A 7230-nucleotide genomic window follows, 5' to 3' on the forward strand; every position below is an offset into this window, starting at 1 on the left:
CAAGCATGGATCTCTATGCCCACAGCATTGTCAATGCCCCTCAGTCAGTGAGCACCAAGAACACACCTGTAGTGAAACAAGCTGTGTTTGCTACTCATTGCACCGAGGGTGAGCACACTGTCAGGGGCTGTGGGTACCTCAGTAAAACGGTGTTGAAAGAACCTATTATAGAACTTGGGCTTTAATCAGGTGATTTGGGGAAGGATCTAACGTAGTGGGTATTTGTTCTAGATTGGATGCTGTTAAAAAGCTGGGACTATGTTATGACTAGATAAAGAAATAGCAGTCATTCATTTAGCAAGATGTTCGGTATTTTGTGAGTTGGACAGCGACCTTGATTTTGCCTTTGCTGAGAACAAAGTACGAACTGACCTTGCATTGACTCAGGGTGACTTTGCGGTTGGTATTCTGTGAGATTGTTTAGGTCTAGTAAGAGAATAACGTGACTTAAGTGTGAGTACCAGGCCAGCTACAAAATGGAACAGGGTGTTCTTTTGTTTGTTTATTTTTCTCAGCATCAGTGCATCACTCTGAACTTTGGTAGTCCACTGTTCTTTTCTGACATGCCAAGGAGCTATACTTCAAAAGATGTGTACTCTGTAGGGCTGAAGGCATGCACTGGTTGTTCAGTCAGAAATGGAAGCTAGTCCCTTTATCTTTGGGCAGCTTAGAAATGGCAGTGAAGACTTTTGAAGGCCATTGTGCTGAAAATCTTAATTATTTGCAAGTACCCACAAAAACACTGGGAATTTTATAACAGTAAGTTTGGGAAAGTACACTGAAAAACCAAAATTACTAGAAAGAATAAATGAAAGCCTTGCCTGTGATATTTGCCACAAAAGACAATGTTTTCAGAATTGAATATTAGACAAATTGCCTTGTATCATTATGAATGTAGAATAATATATACCTCACATATATTATTAGACCATGTTTTCTCCCACTGGCGAATTCTTTTTTTTTTTTTTTTTTAAATTAGATGAGATGGTGGGAAACTCATACAGCAGATGCTGGAGGACATGGCTGCCAGTCTCGGAAACTCTGGAAATGCAGTGGGAATCTGGTTTTTGGTGATAAACACATTTGTTTTGCAGGTTCTTGAGAGCGTAGCTCCTCCTCATTCGGTACTTTCTATGATTTAAGAGTACCATAGTATTTTGCCACATTATTTTTCCTCACTGATTACAAGCAGATATAATGTCATCTAAATCTACTCTCTCAGCCATTAGCTGCAACACTTTTTTAGCACCTAACCTAATAACTTGATTTGAGTTTCATACATTGCAGGAGGCTTTAATTAGTGTTTCTTAACAAATTTTCAATAATGAAATTTTACTTAAACTAACACAAGAAAACTCATAGTTGAAAATAAGATTCAATGTTATTTCATTTTTGCTGTGCAATTTAATATATTAAATTATTTTAACCTCCCCAAAGTCTCTTCAGAAACAGACTGAGAATTTTCAAGGCATTCCAGAAAAATGTATCTTCCAATAAACTTAAGGGAATCTAGGAGTAAAAAGTAGGAAATCGAGATGTCTAAGCACTAGTTGGCAGACTTTGGCCACCTAATCATAGAATCCCCCAATAATTCTTAATTGTTCACACCAACTCCAGTGTTCCTCTCTGCTAAGTCTATAACCTGCACACTACATGTGCTTCTGTTTAACTATTCAGGGTTGAAGTTTTCTCTTGATAAAATATGTAATCTTATCAACACAGATACACACATTAGAGGACAGTCTCCTGACCATTGCTGGTAAAAATATATCAAAGATTTTTCTACCTTAGACTCTAACAACAGCATTCTGAAAGACCTCACTGCTGGAGAGGAGTGGATGGGGAAGAGAAACCATCAGCTAGATGGTCATTTGAGAGAACCTAGTACTTTGACCTTAAAAATGGGCCCGACAACCTACAGGATGGGAGAAAATTTTTACAATCTACTCATCTGACAAAGGGTTAATATCCAGAATCTACAAAGAACTCAAACAAATTTACAAGAAAAAAACAACCGCATCAGAAAGTAGGCGAAGAATATGAACAGACACTTCTCAAAAGAAGACATTTATGCAGCCAACAGACACATGAAAAAATGCTCATCATCACTGGCCATCAGAGAAATGCAAATCAAAACCACAGTGAGATACCATCTCACACCAGTTAGAATGGCAATCATTAAAAAGTCAGGAAACAGCAGGTGCTGGAGAGGATGTGGAGAAATAGGAACACTTTAACACTGTTGGTGGGACTGTAAACTAGTTCAACCATTTTGGAAGACAGTGTGGCGATTCCTCAAGGATCTAGAACTAGAAATATCATTTGACCCAGCCATCCCATTACTGGGTATATACGCAAAGGATTACAAATGCTGCTGCTATAAAGACACATGCACACGTATGTTTATTGCGGCACTATTCACAATAGCAAAGACTTGGAACCAACCCAAATGTCCATCAATGACAGACTAGATTAAGAAAATGTGGCACATATACACCATGGAATACTATGCAGCTGTAAAAAAGGATGAGTTCATGTCCTTTGTAGGGACATGGATGAAGCTGGAAACCATCATTCTCAGCAAACTATTGCAAGGACAAAAAAACCCAACACCACATGTTCTCACTCATAGGTGGAAACTGAACAATGAGAACACTTGGACACAGGAAGGGGAACATCACACACTGGGGCCTGTTGTGGGGTGGCGGGGGGGAAGGGATAGCATTAGGAGCTATACCTAATGTAAATGTCGAGTTAATGGGTGCAGCACACCAACATGGCAAATGTATATATGTAACAAACCTGCACGTTGTGCACATGTACTCTATAACTTAAGGTACAATAAAAAATAAATAAATAAATAAAAATGGGCCCAAATGAGCAGTACCACAAAGGTCCTGAGGCTGCCAAAATTGGAGGAGATACAGGGTTCTACAAGCCATGCCAGGAAGAAATCAAAGATCCTGAGAGCATAAAATATCAGTGCCCACTACTGGCCACTACAGCAAGGCTGCTAGTGTGAACTGGTGGGGATGTCAGCCTGGAGCAACAGATGGACAGGCTGACGTTCACCAGTGGCTGGGATCAATGCTAGCAACTGGCTATTGTTATTGTAGAAGAATTGAAAATAAAAGGGGGGTCAGGGCTGAGAAAAGGTGTCTCCAGAGCTGAATTCTTCTGGGCTGAAAGATACTATTACCATCCTATTTTGTAAATACAGTTTTATGGGAATACAGTCACACCCATTCATTTTCTATCGTCTTTGGCTGCTTCTGTGCTCCAATGACAGACTGTATGACCCTTTCTGTCTCCCGTACCTAAAATATTCACTATATAGCTCTTTGCAGAAAATGTCAACCCTGTACTGTGAGATCAGTTCAGGGCAGCCTGAGGCCCAGGAAGAAATCTCTGAGGTCCTGATTTACCTACCCTAAAAATTGTGTGGAGCACCAGCCCTCCAACCAGCCCTACCCTCATGGAACTTACAATGTGGCAGGGAAGACAGACAATATCTGGGAAATTAGGCATCAAGCAGGATGGCAGTGAGGAAAGGGGAAATACAGGCATCTCCTGGGTCCTCGTGCAGAAGAGCTGCCTTGTCTAGAGAGCTATAGAAGGCTCTGGAGCAAGTGCTTAGCATGAGACATTGAAGATGAGAGCAAGTTTGCCATGGGAAGAGGAGAGGGAAGAGCAGTCCAGGCAGGGAAGGACACATGCAAAGGCCCAGATGCAAGAGACAGGGCAGCCGGGTCCAAGGCTGAAGGAGCCCAGTGAATCTTGGGGAGGCGGATGGGCAACTCGGGAGGATGTGGCTGGTTGATCCTTCGGGGCCTCATGATCCTTACCACTGAGAACTTGGGACCTTATCCAAAAGGCCATGGGAAGCTAATGAAGTCTTTAGGTAAGAAAAGATTATGATCAAACTTATATTTTAAAAAAGTTCCCCTGATAAGGCTTGGGACTTGGAGCCCACACCCAGAGAGGTTAGGAAATTGGTTTGAGAAGAATAGAAATCCCACCAGACCAAGAGGCAGAGGTGGCTCTGTCTGTGTTCTAGGGTTTTTCATTTTCTCTGCAGAGATTTGTTCCACTTTCCATTTAATTTTCACCCAAATGCTATTTTTTGAAACATGTTTACCTTTTCTAGGCTTAATTAAGGAGGAAGAGTTTTTTTCACATTCAGGTCAAGATGGTAGGAAGAATCTGAATGCCCTCAAAGCCATCGAGGAGCTGAGGACAGTGAGGGGAACCAGGCCAGGCCCGGGAGTGGAGAGCACCTCCCCCCACCATGCCCCACATCACACTAAATATTCTGATCATGCGAGGGTCCCTCTGTGGCTTTTCTCTTGTGAAGCCTTGCCCTCTGTAAAGCCTTTCAAGACTCCAGCCCCACAAACCCTCCCTTCACAGAGCTGCTCTGAGAGAACAGAATTGCCCCTGCTCCTCTTCAATTTGGATGTCTTTTCTAAGCTACAGTTTTCTTTTCTTTTTTTTTTTAAACCCTTAAAACATCTTTCACTGCTGACATTTAAAAATGTAGGTAGGACACCTTTGTTATTATCAGCTCAGCAAACGATTTCTTTATCTGAAAGATCATTAGAGGAGGAAAGAAACATTAATATACGCTAAGAAACAAGGAAAATAGAAAAGCATTATTTTCCAGATAAGTTCACTGTGGGTTAATGCTGTGTGTCAACACTGTGGGACACCCTGTCTGGGGATAGACTAAAATGAGGCCCTTCCAGCCCTGAGGGCTATGGCTGATAGAGAAGGGAAATAAATACACGTGATCCCATTGGCCACATAAGTCCTTTTTTCAGAGGCACCACTGAGGTAGAGGACTAAAGAATTGCTTAGGAAAAAAATAGAATGTAACAACAAAGTTAACTGCCACAGCGATTCTTTGTCTCTAAATGTACAGTTCTTTCCTCTTGACCAAGCAAAACATAACTCCAGTATTTTATTTCTGCAATGAAACTTGGGCATTTTATGGCAATTGTAGCATTTCAAAACCACAAAATGGGCATTTTTCCCCCTAAATAGCTTCTTAATCAATTTTTGGGAGTCATCCACTAATATTTGTCACCATTATTCTTGGTACTAGGAAACGAAAATTATTCAAGGGGCTTGCAATCTAGAGTGGGGAGGAGTGTAAACAGAAGCTCCTAGACAGGGAAACAGAGGCTTCAATCAGAGGCAATCACAGTGTTCCAGAGCACAGCAGGGAGAACCAAGGTGAGGGGGTAAGCAGTGAGGGGACGTGGTTGCCCATAGAAAAGAACTTCTGTTAAACAAGAGCTCGTAAATAAGTTATCACTTCAAATATTTAATAATAACCACTACTAGATCAGAATATTAAAGTTTTCCACTATAATTTGTCTCTAATATCTCTAAAAAGCTATTCCCCCTCAAAAATGTTGACAAATACTGTCTTTTATTCTGAGTGTGAAGTGTAAATAACATTTGATCTCTGTGCTCAAGTCATTAGCGATATGTGATTCCCACTGGCTTGGGTAACCTAAAAACTGAAATTAAGTCCTAGAAACCAACTTTCTCCCCTCTAAACATGCATCCACAGCTAATTTTTTTTTAGTGTTTATATTTTTGAAAACCGGGAGAATGAAGAAATGAGTACGGTGTTGGAGAAAAGATAAAGTCGGTGTCGTTCTGTATCAAACCAGCTTTCAAGGGTAGAATTTGTGATCATTGAATTTGTGATTATTAGAGCAAACAGAATTGTGCTTTCATAACGCCAAGTTAAAAAAGAAGCCCACTGGTATTTTTACTTTGAGCAGATTATTCAATCTATTTGGTCATTTGTACCACACACCCATGTACACCACACACACACTCTCTCTCTCACACACACACACACTCTCTCTCACACACACACACACACACTCTCTCTCTCTCAAGAGATTGATGCATGAACTAGCATTACTATAAAGAAGACAGCAACCAAGAGTCCTCTGTATTGTGTACAATGTTATGAAATAATTAATGCATCCTGAAAGTTTCTATCCAAGTATTGTAGCGTTATTTACACAGGACAAGAGACCAATCTTTAATAAATCAGAAACACTACACCCCACAAAGTGAGAGTTAAAGGGAAGAGGGAATGAATTTGCAGAGACAAGTATAAGTTACTTACCTGTGAACGTGAATTGGAGGAAGCCAGAGGAAATAATGGACTCCACTGTGGAGAGTCAAAAGGTTTCACAACCTTTTCCAACCTCAGTTTTCATCATTCTAAAGCACTGAACAGAATTCAAGCCTTTTCGAGAACATTATCTATTTGCCTAAGGGTCAATGTCCCTGAGGGCAGCCTAAGCACAGTTCAGTGACATATGAGAAACATACTCAGAGCAATAACCCCAAACACAGAGTGTGCTTGGGAAACCCTCTGAGGGTGTCAACAGGCCTTGGAAAGTGCTGATTCACCTTTGAAGGAGAGGCAAATTGAGCAGAGTGGGCCCAGCAAGAAGCCTGGAATTCGGGCTATCCCAACCCTTATTTTTTACAGGCCTGTAGTTGTGAAAACTTACTTAAAAACATAACAAGACAAAAAAAAATACCTTCAAACTTTCCCCCTCAATATAAAAGATTATTCTTGGAAAAATCCCTGGTTGCAGGCTCCAGATGCTCCTGGCCCAGCCACAGAGTTTTGTGGAGACAAATACCCTAAAAGAACATCTGAAACAGCCTTGCACAAAAGTCTGAGTGCATAGACAACTCTTGCACCCTGGCATGAACGGTCATTAACCTCACGCTTGGCACACCAGACGAAGCTCTGTATAAGCAAAGATGAACGATTTTTTAAAGGTTCAAATGAACAGAATCTCAAGTCAAATAAGCACATGGAGCTCCTCCAATATATTTGTGCTGCCTCTTCCTCTCCCTTCTTGTGAATCTTTCCATTTTTCCTACAATGTTCTTATTTTTTCTCCTTTGCCTGAACCTACTCTTTCCTAAATGTATCTCACTCCAGCCTTCAGCAATGAATAATAATAGGCAACATTGGTCAAGACTCTTGGTTGGGTGCCTGGCCCACTTCAAAAATGTTATTTGTATCACCTCACTTGGGTAGCCCTAGGAGTTGGGTGCTATCATGTCATTTCTATTTTATAGTTGCACAGAGAGGTTAAATAATCCACCCAAGGTGTAATAACTAGTAGATGTGAAGCCACAAGCCAGTCTGTGCTAACCTTCTTCCACTCTGTGCTCTGAAAT

General features: G+C 41.0%; 1 protein-coding gene across 2 annotated transcripts in view; it reads right to left on the reverse strand.

Annotated features, from left to right (window-relative positions):
* LOC105483284 (ATP binding cassette subfamily B member 11) overlaps positions 1 to 6238 on the reverse strand; it is a 120949-nt gene extending 114711 nt beyond the window's left edge. For both annotated transcript variants that reach the window (XM_071072902.1, XM_071072901.1), the window contains exon 1: positions 6152 to 6238. The gene's annotated coding sequence lies outside the window, so the exon portion shown is untranslated. The remainder of the gene's footprint in view (positions 1 to 6151) is intronic.
* Positions 6239 to 7230: the final 992 nt, after the last annotated feature.

The sequence above is a fragment of the Macaca nemestrina genome, chromosome 11 (genome assembly GCF_043159975.1).
Source record: "Macaca nemestrina isolate mMacNem1 chromosome 11, mMacNem.hap1, whole genome shotgun sequence".
In the NCBI taxonomy this organism is placed as follows: Eukaryota; Metazoa; Chordata; class Mammalia; order Primates; family Cercopithecidae; genus Macaca; species Macaca nemestrina.